The sequence below is a fragment of the Oncorhynchus gorbuscha genome, linkage group LG01, assembly GCF_021184085.1.
Source record: "Oncorhynchus gorbuscha isolate QuinsamMale2020 ecotype Even-year linkage group LG01, OgorEven_v1.0, whole genome shotgun sequence".
Lineage (NCBI taxonomy): Eukaryota > Metazoa > Chordata > Actinopteri > Salmoniformes > Salmonidae > Oncorhynchus > Oncorhynchus gorbuscha.
In genome coordinates this window covers 91486569-91507412 of record NC_060173.1, presented here as the reverse complement: position 1 = coordinate 91507412, position 20844 = coordinate 91486569, and the positions used below count along the sequence as shown (strand labels likewise).

The following is a 20844-nucleotide window of genomic DNA, read 5'->3' as shown; positions in this document are numbered from 1 at the left end:
ATCCCACAAGCTTCGAGGTGGGGGGACAGAGAGTGGAGAAAAAATTATGTTTGACTCTGGTATAGGATACAAAAACACACATAAATAGGTAGCTGAGTGGTTAAGGGTGTAATTGCTCCAGGGTCAATGTCAATAATGGCTGATCCCTGGTGCCAATGGGTGTTAAATAATTCTGTGGTGCAAGGCTGCCCTCTGTTGGTCTATAACACTATAGACTATTGTAGAAATAAGCATATCAATGATCAGCAGCCCTTCAAATGTGAGTGCATTAAAAAGATGGGAACACACACAAACAAACTGAGGAAGGAGAGTCTGGCCATTCTCACTGTAGATATTTAGCCACAACTACTCTTTAATATTCACAGATCTGAAAGAATTGGACAGTTAAAAACAGGCTATCCTTTCACACTTACTGCAAACACAGTAAGGATTTAGTTTAATAAGAGGAGTGGCTAGGGACAGTAATAACACAACGCTTCTGGGGGTCCTTATCTAATAGACAGCAGAGTGTAGCCCAGACTACAGTGTCATGGGCTACACAGCTGACTGAATTTGACTTGTGTGTGTGTGTATGTGTGCAGGCAAACACAACTGCAGGGGTTCCAGGATTATTTCCAGCAACATTGCTAACTAGTAGTTAGCAACATTGCTAACTACTAAGAGACTGATGGACAGAGTCTGGTAGTGCTCCAGTTCCCCCTGTCAGACTGAGGGACAGGGTCTGGTAGTGGTCCAGTTCTCCCTGTCAGACTGATGGACAGAGTCTGGTAGTGCTCCAGTTCTCCCTGTCAGACTGATGGACAGAGTCTGGTAGTGCTCCAGTTCCCCCTGTCAGACTGAGGGACAGGGTCTGGTAGTGCTCCAGTTCCCCCTGTCAGACTGAGGGACAGAGTCTGGTAGTGCTCTAGTCCTCCCTGTCAGACTGATGGACAGAGTCTGGTAGTGGTCCAGTTCCCCCTGTCAGACTGAGGGACAGAGTCTGGTAGTGCTCTAGTCCTCCCTGTCAGACTGAGGGACAGAGTCTGGTAGTGCTCCAGTTCCCCCTGTCAGACTGAGGGACAGGGTCTGGTAGTGCTCTAGTCCTCCCTGTCAGACTGATGGACAGGGTCTGGTAGTGCTCCAGTTCCCCCTGTCAGACTGAGGGACAGGGTCTGGTAGTGCTCCAGTTCCCCCTGTCAGACTGAGGGACAGGGTCTGGTAGTGCTCTAGTCCTCCCTGTCAGACTGAGGGACAGGGTCTGGTAGTGCTCTAGTCCTCCCTGTCAGACTGATGGACAGAGTCTGGTAGTGCTCCAGTTCCCCCTGTCAGACTGAGGGACAGGGTCTGGTAGTGCTCTAGTCCTCCCTGTCAGACTGAGGGACAGGGTCTGGTAGTGCTCTAGTCCTCCCTGTCAGACTGATGGACAGGGTCTGGTAGTGCTCTAGTCCTCCCTGTCAGACTGAGGGACAGGGTCTGGTAGTGCTCTAGTCCTCCCTGTCAGACTGATGGACAGAGTCTGGTAGTGCTCCAGTTCTCCCTGTCAGACTGAGGGACAGGGTCTGGTAGTGCTCTAGTCCTCCCTGTCAGACTGATGGACAGGGTCTGGTAGTGCTCTAGTCCTCCCTGTCAGACTGAGGGACAGGGTCTGGTAGTGCTCCAGTTCTCCCTGTCAGACTGAGGGACAGGGTCTGGTAGTGCTCTAGTCCTCCCTGTCAGACTGAGGGACAGGGTCTGGTAGTGCTCTAGTCCTCCCTGTCAGACTGTTGGACAGAGTCTGGTAGTGCTCCAGTTCTCCCTGTCAGACTGAGGGACAGGGTCTGGTAGTGCTCCAGTTCCCCCTGTCAGACTGAGGGACAGGGTCTTGTAGTGCTCCAGTTCCCCCTGTCAGACTGAGAGACAGGATCTGGTAGTGCTCTAGTCCTCCCTGTCAGACTGAGGGACAGGGTCTGGTAGTGCTCCAGTTCTCCCTGTCAGACTGAGGGACAGGGTCTGGTAGTGCTCCAGTTCTCCCTGTCAGACTGAGGGACAGGGTCTGGTAGTGCTCTAGTCCTCCCTGTCAGACTGAGAGACAGCGTCTGGTAGTGCTCTAGTCCTCCCTGTTAGACTGAGGTACAGGGTCTGGTAGTGCTCTAGTCCTCCCTGTTAGACTGAGGTACAGGGTCTGGTAGTGCTCTAGTCCTCCCTGTTAGACTGAGGTACAGGGTCTGGTAGTGCACTAGTCCTCTCTGTCAGTCTGAGGGACAGGGCCTGGTAGTGCTCTAGTCCTCCCTGTCAGACTGAGGTACAGGGTCTGGTAGTGCACTAGTCCTCTCTGTCAGTCTGAGGGACAGGGCCTGGTAGTGCTCTAGTCCTCCCTGTCAGACTTAGGGACAGGGTCTGGTAGTGCTCTAGTCCTCCCTGTCAGACTGAGGGACAGGGTCTGGTAGTGCTCTAGTCCTCCCTGTCAGACTGAGGGACAGGGTCTGGCAGTGCTCTAGTCCTCCCTGTCAGGCTGAGGGACAGGGTCTTGTAGTGCTCCAGTCCTCCCTGTCAGACTGAGGGACAAGGTCTTGTAGTGCTCCAGTTCCCCCTGTCAGACTGAGAGACAGGGTCTGGTAGTGCTCTAGTCCTCCCTGTCAGACTGAGGGACAGGGTCTGGTAGTGCTCTAGTCCTCCCTGTCAGACTGAGAGACAGCGTCTGGTAGTGCTCTAGTCCTCCCTGTCAGACTGAGGGACAGGGTCTGGTAGTGCTCTAGTCCTCCCTGTCAGACTGAGGGACAGGGTCTAGTAGTGCTCTAGTCCTCCCTGTCAGACTGAGGGACAGGGTCTGGTAGTGCTCTAGTCCTCCCTGTCAGACTGAGGGACAGGGTCTGGTAGTGCTCCAGGTCTCCCTGTCAGAATAAGCAACAGAGGAATTGAAAACCATTTAAACTCCTGTAGAAGTGGCACTATGGTTATTGTGAGTATGTATGTTCCTTTTACTCCTCCTTCTAGTGAGTTTACACAAACTGTAATCTCCTACCATTCTGATAGATTGGAGACTGTCAGAAAACATGGTTGTAACGTTAATAATTTGGTTGTTATTCCATTGGTTACCACGAGGCAGATGCTCCATGGGCAGAGTGGCCCACACTCATTGAATATGGCACTTTTAAATGTTTGATCACAAATAAAACCTTTCTTGTGAATGACCTCATTACTGAGCTCAAAGTTGATTGCATGTTTCTCACTGAAACATGGCTGTCTTCAGACGGCAGTGTTGCTCTTATTGAAGCAACTTTGGGTCTTTTGAGCATCATGCTATACTGTTTAAATGTCAGCCATCAGTGCTGGCCATAACCTTGTATAGGCCACCAAAGCACTGTCCCACTTTCTTTACTGATTTCTCAGAACTATTGTCTACTATCCTTGAGAACTATGATAACATCATTGTGTTGGGCGATTTTAATATTCATGTTGACAAAGAGACTTACTCCAAGGTCATTGAATTTATGAATCTGTTGAGCTCTATGGACTTTATCCAACATGTTAATGGGTGCACCCATAACCACAGCTATACTCTGGACCTGGTTATTACGAAGGGACTTCTATTGACATATCCTCCATTGTTGATGTTGCTTTATCTGATCATCACTGTGTGTTTTTTACTAGCTTGTAGCCCACAGCACATGGTAATACTGAACACGTTATTAAGAAATGCTATCTTACCTCTGAAGTTGCTACAGATTGCACTGAGTGTATGAACAATACTCATTCACCTATTCTGCCTTCCTCTTGTGATGATTTAGTTGACAACTTTAACAGCAAATAAGGACGACCATTGATACCATAGCTCCAGTAAGGTTGAAAAAAGCCACATCCAAACAGAGAGCCCCTTGGATGAGTGAAGAAACTAATCAATTCAAGAGAAATTGCAGAAAGGGAGACCGAAAGTGTAGAAAGTCAAAGTTGCAGGTCCATTATGATATTCTGAGAGAGCAACTTGGCATATATAAGGCAATTAGAAATGCCAGATGGGCTAATTTTTCTAACTTGATCACTAATAATCAGAATAATTCGAGAGTGCTTTTCTCAGCCATTCATGGCCTGATAAATCCTAAATGTGAATTTTCGTCCACATCTAAATGTGATGAGTTTGCAGTAAATTTCAGAGATAATAGAATTAACATTAGGCTCAGTCAAGCAAGACCTGATGAGAAGTTTTATGATATGTGCCCAAGCCTAACACGCCAAGGCACTATGGATTTATTTTCCCTGGTTGACACAGCCATGTTCAGGAATGTGATATCACAAATTAAGCATTCTACCTTCCTTCTCGATCAATATACCCACCACCTCCTTCAAAACAGTTTTTAATTGCAGATCTGAAGAAGTGCAAGCTATTGTTAATCACTCCCTGTTCACAGGCACAGGGTCACAGTGTCTCCCGAACCCTCCTGTCTCAGCCTCCAGTATTTATGCTGCAATAGTTTGTGTCGGGGGGCTAGTGTCAGTCTGTTATATCTGAAGTATTCCTCCTGCCTTATCCAGTGTCCTGTGTGAATGTAAGTATGCTCCCTCGAATTCTCTCTCTCTCCTTTTCTCTCTTTATCTCTCTCTTCTCTCGGAGGACCTGAGCCCCGGTACCATGCCTCAGGACTCAGGACTGATGACTCCTTGCTGTCCCCAGTCCACCTAGTCATGCTGCTGCTCCAGTTTCAACTGTTCTGCCTGTGGCTATGGAACCCTGACCTGTTCACTGGACGTGCTACCTTGTCCCGGACCTGCTGTTTTGGACCCTCTCTCTACTGCACCTGCTGTTTCTAACTATGAATGATCGGCTATGAAATGCCAACTGACCTGTTGCACCCTCTACAACCACTGTGATTATTATTATCTGACCCTGCTGGTCATCTATGAACGTTTGAACATCTTGGCCATGTTCTGTTATAATCTGTTATAATAATCTTGAGTTCGGTACTGTTCAGTATATATGTTACCCCTTGGCAGCGTTATCAGAAAGCACAGCAGACGATACACAACTTTACATTTCTGTGTCACCAGAGGATTTTAACGCCACTGATTAAATTATTAGACTGTGTTATTGATTTAAATACTTGCATGACTCACAACTTCTTCCAGCTAAATCAAGACAAGACCGAGGTAGTTATTGTTAGCACAGAGAAAGAATCTTGTCGCACATTTTAATTCATGGGCAATAATGATAAAACAGTAGGTAAAAAAACTAGGTGTCATTTTAGATTCTGAACTCAATTTAGAATCCCACATTAGGAATGTGACCAAAATAGCTTTTTAACACCTGAGGAACATTGCCAAGGTGCTGCCATTTCTCTCTCAGGCTGATATAGAGAGGCTCATCCATGCTTTTATTACAAACAGGCTTAACTACAGTAATGATCTCCTGTCTGGTCTACCCAAGAAAGCCATTGGTCAACTGCAAAACATACAGAAAGCTGCAGTGCAAGACCAGACAGTAAGCACACATTACACTGGTTTTAAAGTCTCTGCACTGGCTGCCTGTGAGATTTAGAATTAATTTTAAGAATATTTTAAAATCAATCCACGTTTGCGCACTGAAATAAATGTCAGACATGCTTTTAAGTTATGTGCCCAGTAGGTCCCTCTGATCCTCTGGTACTGGCCTTGTAACTATCCAAAAGCCAAGAGGCATGGAGAGGCAATCTTTAGTTATTATGCCCCCAGCCTCTGGAATAGCCTGCCAGAGAACCTGAGGGAGGTCAAAACTGTGGACGTATTTAAAAGAGATCTTAAAACACACCTTTGTAGCTTTGCTTTTCCTTAGGGTGCTTTTTAGTAGTTCAGTTTTTGTTATTCTTTTTTTTTATCCTGTTATGTTTGTTGTGTAGGAAATATTTCAGTTTTTATTTTTCTAGTTTTTTTCCTGTGAAGCACATTGTGTTGCATACCCTGTCTGAAATGTGCTGTATAAATACAGCTCGATTTGATTTATAATTCTACAGAAAAAAAGAAACCAATCCTTTTGAATGGTAAAAATAAATCTCATCACTGCATCAATTGCTAATTAATTAATGAATTAGATTCTAAATATGGGGCATGCTGATAACTGCCTACACACTAATGCCCCCTATTACACACATCTCTCATTTCCTCTATCTCCCCCCAGAATCCATTCCCTGTCTGTCCACCACTGAGCCAGCAGATCCAAGCTAGCACTGGAACGAGCTGCAACAAACACTCAAACTGGACAGTTTTATTTCAATCTCTTCATTCAAAGACTCAATCATGGACACTTTTACTGACAGTTGTGCCTGCTTTGCGTGATCTATTGTCATCTCTACCTTCTTGCCCTTTGTGCTGTTGTCTGTGCCCAATAATGTTTGTACCATGATTTGTGCTGCTACCATGTTGTTGTCATATGCTGCTGCCTTGCTACATTGTTGTCTTTAGGTCTCTCTTTATGTAGTGCTGTCTCTCTTGTCATGATGTGTGTTTTGTCCTATATATATATATATATATATATATATATATATATATATATATATATATATATACAGTGAGGGGAACAAGTATTGGATACACTGCCGAATTTGCAGGTTTTCCTCCTTACAAAGCATGTAGAGGTCTGTCATTTTTATCATAGGTACACTTCAACTGTGAGAGACAGAATCTAAAACAAAAATCCAGAAAATCACATTGTATGATTTTAAAGAAATTAATTTGCATTTTATTGCATGACAAAAGTATTTGATACATCAGAAAAGCAGAACTTAATATTTGGTACAGAAACCTTTGTTTGCAATTACAGAGATTATACGTTTCCTGTAGTTCTTGCAAATTAATTTCTTAAAAATCATACAATGTAATTTTCTGGATTTTTGTTTTAGATTCCGTCTCTCACAGTTGCAGTGTACCTATGATTAAAAAAATTACAGACCTCTACATGCTTTGTAAGTAGGAAAACCTGCAAAACCGGCATTTGCCTTTTGGTAGGCCATCATTGTAAATAAAAATGTGTTCTTAACTGACTTTCCTAGCTAAATAAAGGTTAAATAAAATAATAATAAAATGTTTTACTTAAACACTAGCAGTAGTTCAAACTTTTCAGTTTGGATAATGGAAAAAATCGGTGTACAACACATTTCTCATACCTCGATTTAGGTACGTTTTCCGAGCAGTTATTCGCTCCAGCTCCGCCTTGATCTAAACAGGAAGCCTGTTGGACCTTAGTGCAGCTGAAAGCAAGCCCTTTGGACCCTAGTGTAGCTGTAAGCAAGCGGGTCGGAGCTGCTAGCTATCTGCTGGAGAAGCAGCAACACCGCCTCTGGATCAGTTGGATTTGCAGCCTAGGTGTGCCCAGCTGTAAGCATAGCAGCTTGTATTTCACGCCAAAACGCAAGTGAAGGAATGTCGCCAACATAAAAAGGTGAGTTATTAGCGATGCATGTGCGCATTGTAGATGTCATGTTGCCAATTAATTTGTGCTTTGCATCGGAATTCAGCGGTATTCGGGGGCTCAACAACGGAAGTTCAGTACCGCTGCCGCGAGTTGAGTACACTTTACATTGACGCGGATGTTATTTCTCACTGCTATGATAAATGGCTGCTTTTCATGTAACATGCTACAATGTAACGCCGTACATTCATGCATGCAGTTATTTGTCACAATGTAGGCCTGACTGCGTAATCTTTGAAATTCGCCGACTCCTCGGTGACATGGGGGCTGGCATGTCATTTATGAAACACTCGAAACCAGAGACAGTGCATGTGCCTGTCTGAAACTGTAGCCTACCCGGTGCAACAGATATTCGGCCCGTGTTATAGCTTTCCGTGGTTATTATATCTAAAGAGTCGTCTATTTTATTTGAACTCGTGGGTTGGATCGATCGGATGCGGGTTCATTTGGGTTAGATTTACCGTTCATCACTACTGACTATTGGTGGCGGTAGTAGTATTGTACAGATGGAAGAGCCTGCTATAGTCCCTTTTTGAAGGAGGTCTATTTACACCAGGGTTCCCCAACTGGCGGCCCGTGGTTTTATTTAGCCCCCCAAATTGTCTGAGGAACAATTGTTGTTATATTTTTATTGTTGGACATAAAATACTAAAAACACCAGGAAAGCCGATCCAAGTGATTTACATTTTGGATATCTGTATCAAATCAAGTATTCCCACGCATAATAGAGAGACAGGTGATTGTATTCAAACGTAATCAAGGTTGGAAAATTATGAGGTTTTGTCAAATACCACATATGTTTGGGCTTCTTGCGGTCAATTTGCAGTCTACAAATTATTTTATGTTCCGGCCCCCTGACCGATGCTCAAGAAAAATCGTCCCGCGGGCTGAATCTAGTTCATGATCACGGTTTACACTGTTGTTGGCTAATGCTTATCCATCCTGTATAGCCATGCTGCATACTGAAGGGACCAGAGGAGGCTGCTGAGGTTCATACTAATGGCTGAAACGGAGTATTATGGCTGGATGGAATGGTATCATACACATGACCACGTATTTGATACCATTCCATAAATGCCAGTCAAGCCATTATTATGAGCCTTCCTTCCCTCAGCAGCCTCTACTGGAAGGGACCTGCCCTTTCCTATCCTTATTCTCACTGTGATAAACACACACGTTTATTGAATAAGGTTGCTGGAGACCTTATCTTGCCGATATATTTTTCTAGACCCTCATTGCCCACTGGCAATGCAGGAGAGTTTGTGGCTGCATGTCACCTGCCATGCACTCATAATGGATGAGGTAGCCTACTACACTGTGTGTTCTTTTGGGAGGCATCACTGGTGCTGAGCTGCCTGCCATCCAGGACCTCTATATCAGCCAGTGTCAGAGGAAGGCACCATTTGATTTGAACATTTGCCAAAGACTCCAGCCAAAGACTGTTCTCTCTGCTACTGTCCAGCAAATGGTACCGGAGCATCCACTCTCGGACAACCAGGATCCGAGACAGCTTCTACCCCCAATCCATAATACTGCTAAATACCCAGATTGCTAAATAGTCAATTAATGGTACCTAAACTATATTCACTGACCTTAAGAACACTCACCTGACTATATATACACACCATATGCACACTCGCACACTACATTAACACTCCCACACAAAACCCAAACAGACAACACACACACGCATACCGACACAACACAAACATACATTCATACACGTTACAAACACACACACACACACTCTCATTAATACACTTTTACACTCATCATTTGCTGCTGCTACTTTGTACTTTATTTTACTTTTATTATTATCTATCCTGATGCCTAGTCACTTTAACCTGCCTTCATGTGCATATCTACCTCAAATACTTCATATCTCTGCACATTGATCTAATACTGGTACTCCCTGGATATAGCTGGATATTCTTGCGTATTTTAAATGTTTTAACTGTTACTAAATATATATATATATATATATATATATATATATATATATATATATATATATATATATATATATATATATATTTATTAAGCAAGTGTTTCACTGTAAAGTCTACACCAGTTGGGGAAAGAGAAGGGAAGGGGGATACCTAGTCATTTAACAAAAATGTATCTTCCACATTTAACCCAACCCCTCTGAATCAGCTGCATTAAACGGGCAGCAGTTGTTGTGGGGGTTAACTGCCGTTCTCAATGGCAGAACAGTGGTGAGCAAAGGCATGTCCTGAGCCTGTTACCTGTTAAGAAACATCCAGTCAGCCATTCAACCAGACAAGTGTTAGTTCTCAAGCCTCACAAGCCTTCCTTCTCTCATCCTGAATCATGATGAACTGTACTTGGGCTACTATTTCATTTCGCATGAAGGGGCTTGGAACCACGGAGGTTGGATTGCGTACCAGAAAAGTGTGTCGGCTCGCTTCTCTCTCTTTACATTTGAGGTTTTGGGTGTTTGTGACTATTATAAACTCTCTCTTCTCTTTCTTGTGTGTGTGTGTGTGTGTGTGTGTGTGTGTGTGTGTGTGTGTGTGTGTGTGTGTGTGTGTGTGTGTGTGTGTGTGTGTGTGTGTGTGTGTGTGTGTGTGTGTGTGTGTGTGTGTGTGTGTGTGTGTGTGTGTGCAGTTGAAGTCAGAAGTTCACAAACAATTATGTTTACATACAATTAGGAGTAATCTAAAACTCGTTTTTCAACCACTCCACAAATTTCTTATTAACGAACTATAGTTTTGGCAAGTCGGTTAGGACATCTATTTTGCATGACACAAGTACTTTTCCCAACCATTGTTTAGACAGATTATTTCACTTATAATGAACTGTATCACAATTCCAGTGGGTCAGAAGTTTACATACACTAAGTTGAATATGCCTTTCAACATGGCTTTAGAAGCTTCTGATAGGCTAATTGACGTAATTTGAGTCAATTGGAGGTGTACCTGTGGATGTATATTAAGGCCTACCTTCAAACTCAGTTCCTCTTTGCTTGACATCATGGGTAAATCATAAGAAATCAGCCAAGAACTCTTGTAGAAAATTGTAGACCTCTACAAGTCTGGTTTATACCTAGGAGCAATTTCCAAAGGCCTGAAGGTAAGGGTTCATCTGTACAAACAATAGTACGCAAGATTAAATACCATGGAACCACGCAGCCATCATACCGCTCAGGAAGGAGAGGCATTCTGTCTCCTAGAGATGAACTTGCGAAAAGTGCAAATCAATCCCAGAACAACAGCAAAGGACCGTGTGAAGATTCTGGAGGAAACAGGTACAAAAGGATCTATATCCACAGTAAAACTGGTCCTATATCGACATAACCTGAAAGGCCACTCGGCAAGGAAGAAGACACTGCTCCGAAATCACCATTTAAAAACAAAGCCAGACTACAGTTTGCAACTGCACATGAGGACAAATATCGTACTTTTTGGAGAAATGTCCTCTGGTCTGATGAAACAAAAATAGAACTGTTAGCCATAATGACCATTGTTATGTTTGGAGGAAAAAGGGAGAGGCTTGCAAGCCGAAGGATACCATCCCAATTGTAAAGCACGGGGGTGGCAGCATCATGTTGTGGGGGTGCTTTGCTGCAGGAGGGACTGGTGCACTTCACAAAATAGATGGTGTCATGAGGCAGGAAAATTATGTGGATATATTGAAGCAACATCTCAAGACATCAGTCAGGGAAGTTAAAGCTTGTTTGCAAATCAAATCAAATTTATTTATATAGCCCTTCGTACATCAGCTGATATCTCAAAGTGCTGTACAGAAACCCAGCCTAAAACCCCAAACAGCAAGCAATGCAGGTGTAGAAGCACGGTGGCTAGGAAAAACTCCCTAGAAAGGCCAAAACCTAGGAAGAAACCTAGAGAGGAACCAGGCTATGTGGGGTGGCCAGTCCTCTTCTGGCTGTGCCGGGTGGAGATTATAACAGAACATGGCCAAGATGTTCAAATGTTCATAAATGACCAGCATGGTCAAATAATAGTAAGGCAGAACAGTTGAAACTGGAGCAGCAGCAAATGGGTCTTCCAAATGGACAATGACCCCAAGCATACTTCCAAAGTTGTGGCAAAATGGCTTAAGGACAACAAAGTCAAGGTATTGGAGTGGCCATCACAAAGCCCTAACCTCAATCCTGTAGAGAATTTGTGAGCAGAACTGAAAAAGCGTGTGTGAGGAAGGAGGCCTACAAACCTGCTCTGTCAGGAGGAATGGGCCAAAATTCACCCAGCTTATTGTGGGTAGCTACCCAAAACAATTGACCCAGGTTAAACCATTTATGGGCAATGCTACCAAATACTAATTGAGTGTATGTAAACTTCTGACCCACTGGGAATGTGATGAAAGAAATAAAAGCTGAAATAAATCATTCTCTCTACTATTATTCTGTCATTTCACATTCTTAAAAGTAAGTGGTGATCCTAACTGACCTAAGAGAGGGGATTTTTACTAGGATTAAATGTCAGGAATTGTGAAAAACTGAGTTTAAATGTATTTGGCTCAGGTGTATGTAAACTTCCGATATCAACTGTATGTGTAGGACCTGTGTGTGTGTTTGTATGTCTTAGTCAAATGTTCTCCCTCCTGCTTTCTGACCTTGGATGATATCTCAAGTGAATGCAGGTTTTTTTGTTTGTTCTTGAACACACCGGTAAGATGATTCATGAGTCATGTGGTATGGTATCTTAACCAGCTCAATGAAAATACTTACTGGATGAACACTAGTATGCACACACACGCACGCGTGCACACACACGCACGCGTGCACACACACGCACACGCACGCACACACACACAAATTCAGCAAAAAAAGAATTGTCCCTTTTTCAGGACCCTGTCTTTCAAAGATAATTCATAAAAATCCAAATAACTTCACAGATATTCATTGTAAAGGGTTTAAACACTGTTTCCCATGCTTGTTCACTGAACCATAAACAATTAATGAACATGCACCTGTGGAACAGTCGTTAAGACACTAATAGCTAACAGACGGTAGGAAATTAGGGTCACAGTTAGCAAAACTTATGACACTAAATAGGCCTTTCTACTGACTGAAAAAACACAAACAGAAAATTCACAGGGTCCCTGCTCGTCTATGTGAACGTGCCTTAGGCATGCTGCAAGGAGGCATGAGGACTGCAGATGTGGCCAGGGCAATACATTTCAATGTCCGTACTGTGAGACGCCTAAGACAGCGCTACAGGGAAACAGGACAGACAGCTGATCGTCCTCGCAGTGGCAGACCACATGTAACAACACCTGCACAGGATCGGTTCATCCGAACATCACACTTGCGGGACAAGTACAGGATGACAACAACAACTGCTGAGTTAAACCAGGAACGCACAATTTTTACACATTGTCAGACTGTCCGAAATAGGCTGAGAAAGGCTGGACTGAGGGCTTGTAGACCTGTTCTAAGGCAGGTCCTCACCAGACATCACCGGCAACAGCGTCGCCTATGGGCACAAACCCACCATCACTGGACCAGACAGGACTGGCAAAAAGTGCTCTTCACTGACGAGTCACGGTTTTGTCTCACCAGGGGTGATGATCGGATTCGCATTTATCATCGATGGAATCAGCGTTTACACCGAGGCCTGTATTCTGGAGTGGGATCGATTTGAAGGTGGAGGGTCCGTCATGGTCTGGGGTGGTGTGTCACAGCATCATCGAACTGAGCTTGTTGTCATTGCAGGCAATCTCAACGCTGTGTGTTACAGGGAAGACATCCTCCTCCCTCATGAGGTACCCTTCCTGCAGGCACATCCTGACATGACCTTCCAGCATGTCAATGCCACCAGCTATACTGCTCATTCTGTGCGTTTATTTCCTGCAAGACAGTAATGTCAGTGTTCTGCCATGGCCACCAAAGAGCCCGGATCTCAATCCCATTGAGCACATCTGGGACCTGTTGGCTCGGAGGGTGAGGGCTAGGGCCATTCCCCCCCAGAAATATCCGGGAACTTGCAGGTGCCTTGGTGGAAGAGTGGGGTAACATCTCACAGCAAGAACTGGCAAATCTGCCTGTCCCTGCCTGTGCCATTAAACCCCTACAACTCATCCAGAACGCCGCAGCCTGTCTGGTGTTCAACCTTCCCAAGTTCTCTCACGTCACCCCGCTCCTCCGCTCTCTCCACTGCGAGTTGAAGCTCGCATCCGCTACAAGACCATGGTGCTTGCCTACGGAGCTGTGAGGGGAACGGCACCTCAGTACCTCCAGGCTCTGATCAGGCCCTACACCCAAACAAGGGCACTGCGTTCATCCACCTCTGGCCTGCTCGCCTCCCTACCACTGAGGAAGTACAGTTCCCGCTCAGCCCAGTCAAAACTGTTCGCTGCTCTGGCCCCCCCAATGGTGGAACAAACTCCCTCACGACGCCAGGACAGCGGAGTCAATCACCACCTTCCGGAGACACCTGAAACCCCACCTCTTCAAGGAATACCTAGGATAGGATAAGTAATCCTTCTCACCCCCCCCCTTTAAGATTTAGATGCACTATTGTAAAGTGACTGTTCTACTGGATGTCATAAGGTGAATGCACCAATTTGTAAGTCGCTCTGGATAAGAGCGTCTGCTAAATGACTTAAATGTAATGTAAATGTAAATCTGGTGCAGTCCATGAGGAGGAGATGCACTGCAGTACTTAATGCACCTGGTGGCCACACCAGATACTGACTGTTACTTTTGACCCCCCCCCCCCCCCCCTTTGTTCAGAGACACATTATTCCATTTCTGTTAGACACATGTCTGTGGAATTTCTTCAGTTTATCTCAGTTGTTGAATCTTTACAGATGTTAAGCTTGCTGAAAATAAACGCAGTTGACAGTGAGAGGACGTTTTTTTTTTTGCTGAGTTTACATGCATTACATTTAACCATATGTATCCTGAGCTGTATATGTTTTAAAGGTTATGCTCTATGCTTCTGGCTTTATTTGACTCACACTGGTAACCCACACTGTCAGACATGTCTGGCTTCATGGTGTGAACTCTTTCTCTGTCCCCACACTGCCCAAAGCCCCCCCTGTGTGTGTTTGTACACTGCAGTATTGTTAGTCAACAGCTGTTATAGGCTTATCTATAGTCCATGGCCAGATTGCTTTCTCTATAAATAGCCCTGCAAAGATTCTCTGTCACCATTTACTTAATTTCCAACAGACTTAAGCCTCATCACGTGCTTGTATGTGTATGTCCTCCTGTGTTCCTATATCTACCTTGGAGTTTTTATTTGTTTATTATTAAGTGTGTTTTTGGTTTATTACTAAGTGTGTTTTGGGGTTTTTGTGTTTCTGTCTTCTTTCATTTACTTTGTTTGTTGTACATGTGAATACAGTACATATGTTTGTGTTTAGGATGGGGTGGTGGGTATAGGCATATGTTTGACTTCTAAACAAACAAACACACTAAATGCCTGGCACTTTGTCACCATCAGAGCAGGGCATTCAGAGGGGGAGGGGGGCTAATAGGGGTGGGGGAGGGAGGGCACAGTGTGGATGCCATGGTAACCAATGATCCATGCAGGCTAGGTTAACGTGTGCCACACAAGATGATGCCATGCTGGATACAGCTGAATGTGTTGGCTTCTCTGATCACACTCCCTTCCCCTCTACCCTGTCTATGGGCCAATTGACTGTACAACTTTGGCAAATGAGTACAAAGATATATATGTATATTATACACACACACACACACACACACACACACACACACACACACACACACACACACACACACACACACACACACACACACACACACACACACACACACACATTTTTAAGTCCACACAGACACGCACACATATATCACATCATTCCCTGGCCTTGTAACTGATTACATAAGATGAGAGTCATCTGTAGGGAAAAGGTTAAAGAGTGACCTAACTATGGCTGTTACGGTGATTGTAATACCGCCACTGCGGCGGTCACAAGTTGTGCCGGCAGTCAAATTCCATGTGACCGTTTAGTCACGGTAATTCAATTTCTCCAAGCTCTGATGCTGCTGATGGACATTATTAGCCTATCAAACTTGCTTAACTGCCTGGTACTCAGCATTCTTGTCACTCTGACATCAATGCAAATGTATTCAAAAATTGAATAAAAAATTGGAGCCTGTGAGAAAGCCTCGATCACGTGACAGGCATTGGCTGATAAGGATTGAGCTATGTGAGTGAGAGGTGCTTCGGAGCACACAGCTGGGAGAGGGATTTATAATTATTATTTTAGGAATAGGAAGACCTGTTTCTTTGTTAATGGCTTAACACAAAGTAGTTGCATGTGTGCACTCCCTCCAGAAATAATTTGGAGAGAACATCCTATTTTATTCAGTTATGTTCAATAATTATTGTACTCTTCATACTAAAATATAATGCCATGGAATTCTAAGAAAATCTTGTCTGCTAAATGAACTAATGTAGCCCACAGCCATATGGTATAGCCAGATCAGGACCTAACATAAGGACAAGGAGTATGCTATTCTGTTCTTCTGAAATGGACTACATTTTCTTTATATCATGTTTCTTTAGACCTGTCTAAAATACATAATGAATGTATTGTGAAGGTGTAGACTATGGAACGTCTACATTTAAAAAAAAGTCTAATAAATCCAATAGTCTGCATCAGTGGCTTGTAGGCTATGTTTGGAAGCCAGGAGATGCTAAATGTGTTTATGATAATTAATGGTCAGTTACCGTGAGACTGTCAAGCAAATAACTGCCAATCACTGGCTGACAACATGTCATGACCGCCACAGTGCTAGACCTAACGGACCTTTTACACTGTAAATGTCTCTCTCATTTCTTAGAATCGGCACTTTTTTTTCAAATGTTGCCTAAAATGACATACCCAAATCTAACTGCTTGTAGCTCAGGCCCTGAAGCAAGGATATGCATATACTAGGTACCATTTGAAAGGCAACAACACTTTGAAGCTTGTAGGAATGTAGGATAATATAACACATTAGATCTGGTAAAAGATAATACAAAGAAAAAAAACCACTGTTCTTTTGTATATTTTTTTTTCTGCCATCTTTTAAATGCAAGAGAAAGGCCATAATGTACGATTCCAGCCTAGGTGCAATATATATTTTGGCTGCGAGAATCCAGCAGTGCATGTGCAGAGTTTTAGACTGATACAATGAACCATTGCATTTCTGTTCAAAATGGCAACAGTCAATGCCAACCTCAAAAGCAATATGGATGAATGGCCACCTAAGTGGAATTGGTGATGTCGCAGTGAGAATGCCACCACCGCACACATCTCGTCTTCTTTTTCTCTTTCTTTTTCTCTTTCTTTTTCTCGGCTCGAATCCCTGAGCCAACTAGGTGAAAAATCTATAGATTTGCCCTTGAGCAAGGCAGTTAACTCTAATATTGTTCCTTTAAGTCGCTCTGGATAAGTGCGTCTGCTAGGCCCAAATGTGCCTAATTTGTTTATTAATAACTTCTCATGTTCAAAATTGTGCACTCTCCTCAAACAATAGCATGGTATTCTTACACTGTAATAGCTACTGTAAATTGGACAGTGCAGTTAGATTAACAAGAATTTAAGCTTTCTGCCAATATCAGATATGTCTATGTCCTGGGAAATGTTCTTGTTACTTACAACCTCATGCTATTCGCATTAGCCTACATTAGCTCAACCGTCCCGCAGAGGACCCACCAATCCTGAAGAAGTTTTAAAGACGCATGCTATTACTGTTATTAGTATGGGTAAATGCATCTCTGAGGAAGCTATAAATATGCCTATACCCCTGACCTTGCTTCACTGGCTCCCTGACCCTGAGTCTCAGTGCAAATCCTAGATAAACACCCGAATGAGTGTTTATATTACATTAATTTCACTTTCTGCTCTCATGAATGTCTGCCCAGTCCACTGAACCATAACCACATACAGAAATGTAATTATAGCAAATACACAATACATACAAATGTATGTGGACACCCCTACAAATGAGTGGATTTGGCTATTTCAGCCACACCCGTTGCTGACAGGTGTAAAAATCAAGCATACAGCCATGCAATCTCCATAGTGAAACATTGACAGTAGAATGGCGTTTTTGTTTTGTTTAATTTATTTAACCCTCATTTAACTAGGCAAGTCAGTTCAGAACAAATTCTTATTTACAATGACGGCCTACCCCGGCCAAACCCTAAACCGGACTGCGCTGGGCCAATTGGGTGTCGCCCTATGGGACTCCCAATCACGGCCGGTTGTGATACAGCCTGGAATCGAATCAGGGTTTGTAATGACGTCTCTAGGACTGAGATGCAGTGCCTTAGACTGCTGTGCCACTCAGGAGCCCTGAAGCTCCGTGACTTTCAATGTTACACCACCATAGGATGCTACCTTTTCAACAAGTCAGTTCATCAAATTTCTGCCCTGATAGAACTGCCCTGGTCAACTGTAAGTTTTGTAACTGTGCAGTGGAAATATCCAGGAGTAACAACGTCTCAGCCGTGAAGTGGTAGGCCACACAAGCTCACAGAACTGGACCACAGAGTGCTTAAGCGCATAGCACGTACAACTCTTCTGCCCTCAGATGCAACAATCAGTATCGAGTTCCAAACTGCCTCTGGAAGCAACGTCAGCACAATCACTGTTCGTCTGGAGCTTCATGAAATGGGTTTCCACGGCCGAGCAGCCGCACAAAAACTTAAGATCATCATGCGCAATGCAAAGCGTTGGCTGGAGTGGTGTAAAGCTTTCCGCCATTGGACTCTGGAGCAGTGGAGGCACGTTCTCTGGAGTGATGAATCACGTCCGTCGGACGAATCTAGGTTTGGCGGATGCCAGGAGAACGCTACCTGACCCAATGTATAGTAGCAACTGTAACGTTTGGTGGAGGAGGAATAATGGTCTGGGGCTGTTTTTCATGGTTTGGGCTAGGCCCCTTAGTTCCGGGACAGCTCAATGACATTCTAGACGCCTCAAAGTTAGAAGCACAGAATCAACAGTTTGGGGAAGGCCCTTTCTTGTTTCAGCCTGATAATGCCCCCATTCACAAAGAGGTCCATACAGAAATGGTTTGTCGAGATTGGTGAGGAAGACCTTGACTGACTGGCCTGCATAAATCCCTGACCTCAACCCCATCAAACACCTTTGGGATGAATTGGAACACCGACTGTGAGCCAGGCCTAATCACCCGACATCAGTGACCGACCTGACTAATGCTCTTGTCGCTGAATCGAAGCAAGTCCCCGCAGCAATGTTCCAAAATCTAGTTATTATTATTTTTTAAATGTTTTTGACAAATTAAATGGTATGCTTCACCATTGTAGTAGATGGGGTTCAGTTAAATCGCGGTGAATCATGGGAATCAAAATAATAATTTGTGAATCGCAAACAGAAAAAGGGAAAATGTATCTGTAGCCTTCCTTCTGCTGCACAACTCATTTTGTAGGTACTTTAAATTGATTTGGATTTAATTTATGGGACATAGCAACTCAAATATGCTAGTAAACACTTCAATACATTTATAAAGCCTATCGGCTCTAAATATCCTTGATGCATGCTGCAACAACAGTCATTTTCAAAGTTTTTCCTCATAAACCTTCCCAATTAAATGTTGACTGCAAAGTAGGCCTACCTGGCCGAATGATATTATGATGATTTGTTTCACTTGGGTGCACATGTGATGGCAGAGAATGCAAAACAAATGTGCAGTACAGAAACCTTACTGAAACACCACAAGCCTAACACAAATGTACTGTGACTATAACTTGGCTGGCACATGTTTTCAATGGCGCTCTCCAACACCTGACACCAATATAATAGATTAGGGAGGTACTCTGACTAGGACTCAAATCCTGGTGACTGTAATTCCAAAATCATTATAATATCATAATCCTCGCTATATGAGCCAGGATGAGGGCCTAGCAGTTAAGAGTGTTGGCCCAGTAACCTAAAGTGGCTGGTTCGAATCCCTGAGGCGACTTGGTGACAAATCTATAGATTTGCCCTTGAGCAAGGCAGTTAACCCTAATATTGTTCCTGTAAGTCGCTCTGGATAAGTGCGTCTGCTAGATGACCAAAATGTAATGATACTATTCCTACCAAGTGTGTTAACCCTATTTGCACAATGCATAGTGTGTTTGCCTTTCACGCCAGTGACCCAGTTTCACTTCCTTGTCCTGCCATTTGCTACATTGGTGTCAGAAGTGGGATAGGGGACATGCAGCCATTGGAGGGCACAGCTCTGATGTGTTAGGGAGTTGAAGGACAGGGACATGCCTTCAAGTACGGAGAGGGCGGCGTAGCAAGCCTCGCTATATGAGAGACGTTACAACTCCCAAAAGGTGAGTTAACTCTATTGCAACAATGCGTAGGGTATTTGTCTTTCACACCAGCGAACCGAGTTGTATTCACTGCCCCACCGTTCACTACAATAGCAAAAGGCTAAAATCTCTAGGTGAGGTCGCTAGGTGTTGTACAAAGGTTACTTAGTATTATTACAAGGAGTACAACTTTTTTTTATTGTTTTATGATTTTTTTTTTCTCCCTTAAAAAATAAATAAAGTTTATTTTTTTCTAGTGATCATAAGAGTACAATTCTACTCTAGGCTGTAAACGGCAGTGAAATGTCATTTGAATATTGGCGCAAAAGCACCGTTATTTGAATGTTTCATTCTATTTGGGTCAGTTGTGGGTCTACTCTCAACAGATTATAAGGTCTAGAAAGACACAGGACAGTTTGGCAGTATTTTTACTTCTGGTACTTATGTGCCGATCTGTTGCCGATCATCATTCTCTCAAGATGTCCTATATAGTGTAACCATATAGGCCTATGCTCCCAGCAGGCCCAATTATTCAGGAAAACTTAACGTGCATTCTAACTCCTTTTACATAACGCATCAATAGAGTTTAAATATTTGTAATTTAACTTTTAAATGTATTACCTTATAAACACAACCAGTCACTATTAGGGCTGTTACGTGACCGTATTACCGCCACTCCGGAGGTCACGAGTCATGAAGGTAGTCAAATTCCACGTATAATTAAGCTTCTCCAAGCTCTGATGCTGCTGTTGGTCATTAGTTGCCTACATAACTTGCTACCTACCTGGTACTCGGCACGCTATTGTCCCTCTAATCACTTTGACATCAATGCAAATGTAATCGAAAATCGAATCAAACACTTCTTGAGGGCTCATGTTGCGCAATATTTCTATAGGCTATGCAATAGGTGAAAAAACAGTGATGGCCTCTACTAAAAAGAGGGGGCTATGCCTACTATATTTATTTCTCAACTTTCCTAATATTAATCACATTGTTTATCTTTAAAACAGGAGTATAGCATACTTGGCTGGCATGAAAATGAACCACGGCAAACCTGTCCTCCATTCTCTATTTAAGTGCATAGATATGTATTTTTCCCATGATAATGGTCCATTCTAAATCTAAGCGAATTTCACACACACATTATTTAGTATACAGTACCAGTCAAAAGTTTGG

General features: G+C 43.5%; 1 protein-coding gene across 1 annotated transcript in view; it reads left to right on the top strand.

Annotated features, from left to right (window-relative positions):
- The first annotated feature begins 7125 nt into the window (after positions 1-7125).
- LOC124045860 (vang-like protein 1) overlaps positions 7126-20844 on the top strand; it is a 66170-nt gene continuing 52451 nt past the window's right edge. Inside the window, exon 1 of the mRNA XM_046365602.1 lies at positions 7126-7363. The gene's annotated coding sequence lies outside the window, so the exon portion shown is untranslated. The remainder of the gene's footprint in view (positions 7364-20844) is intronic.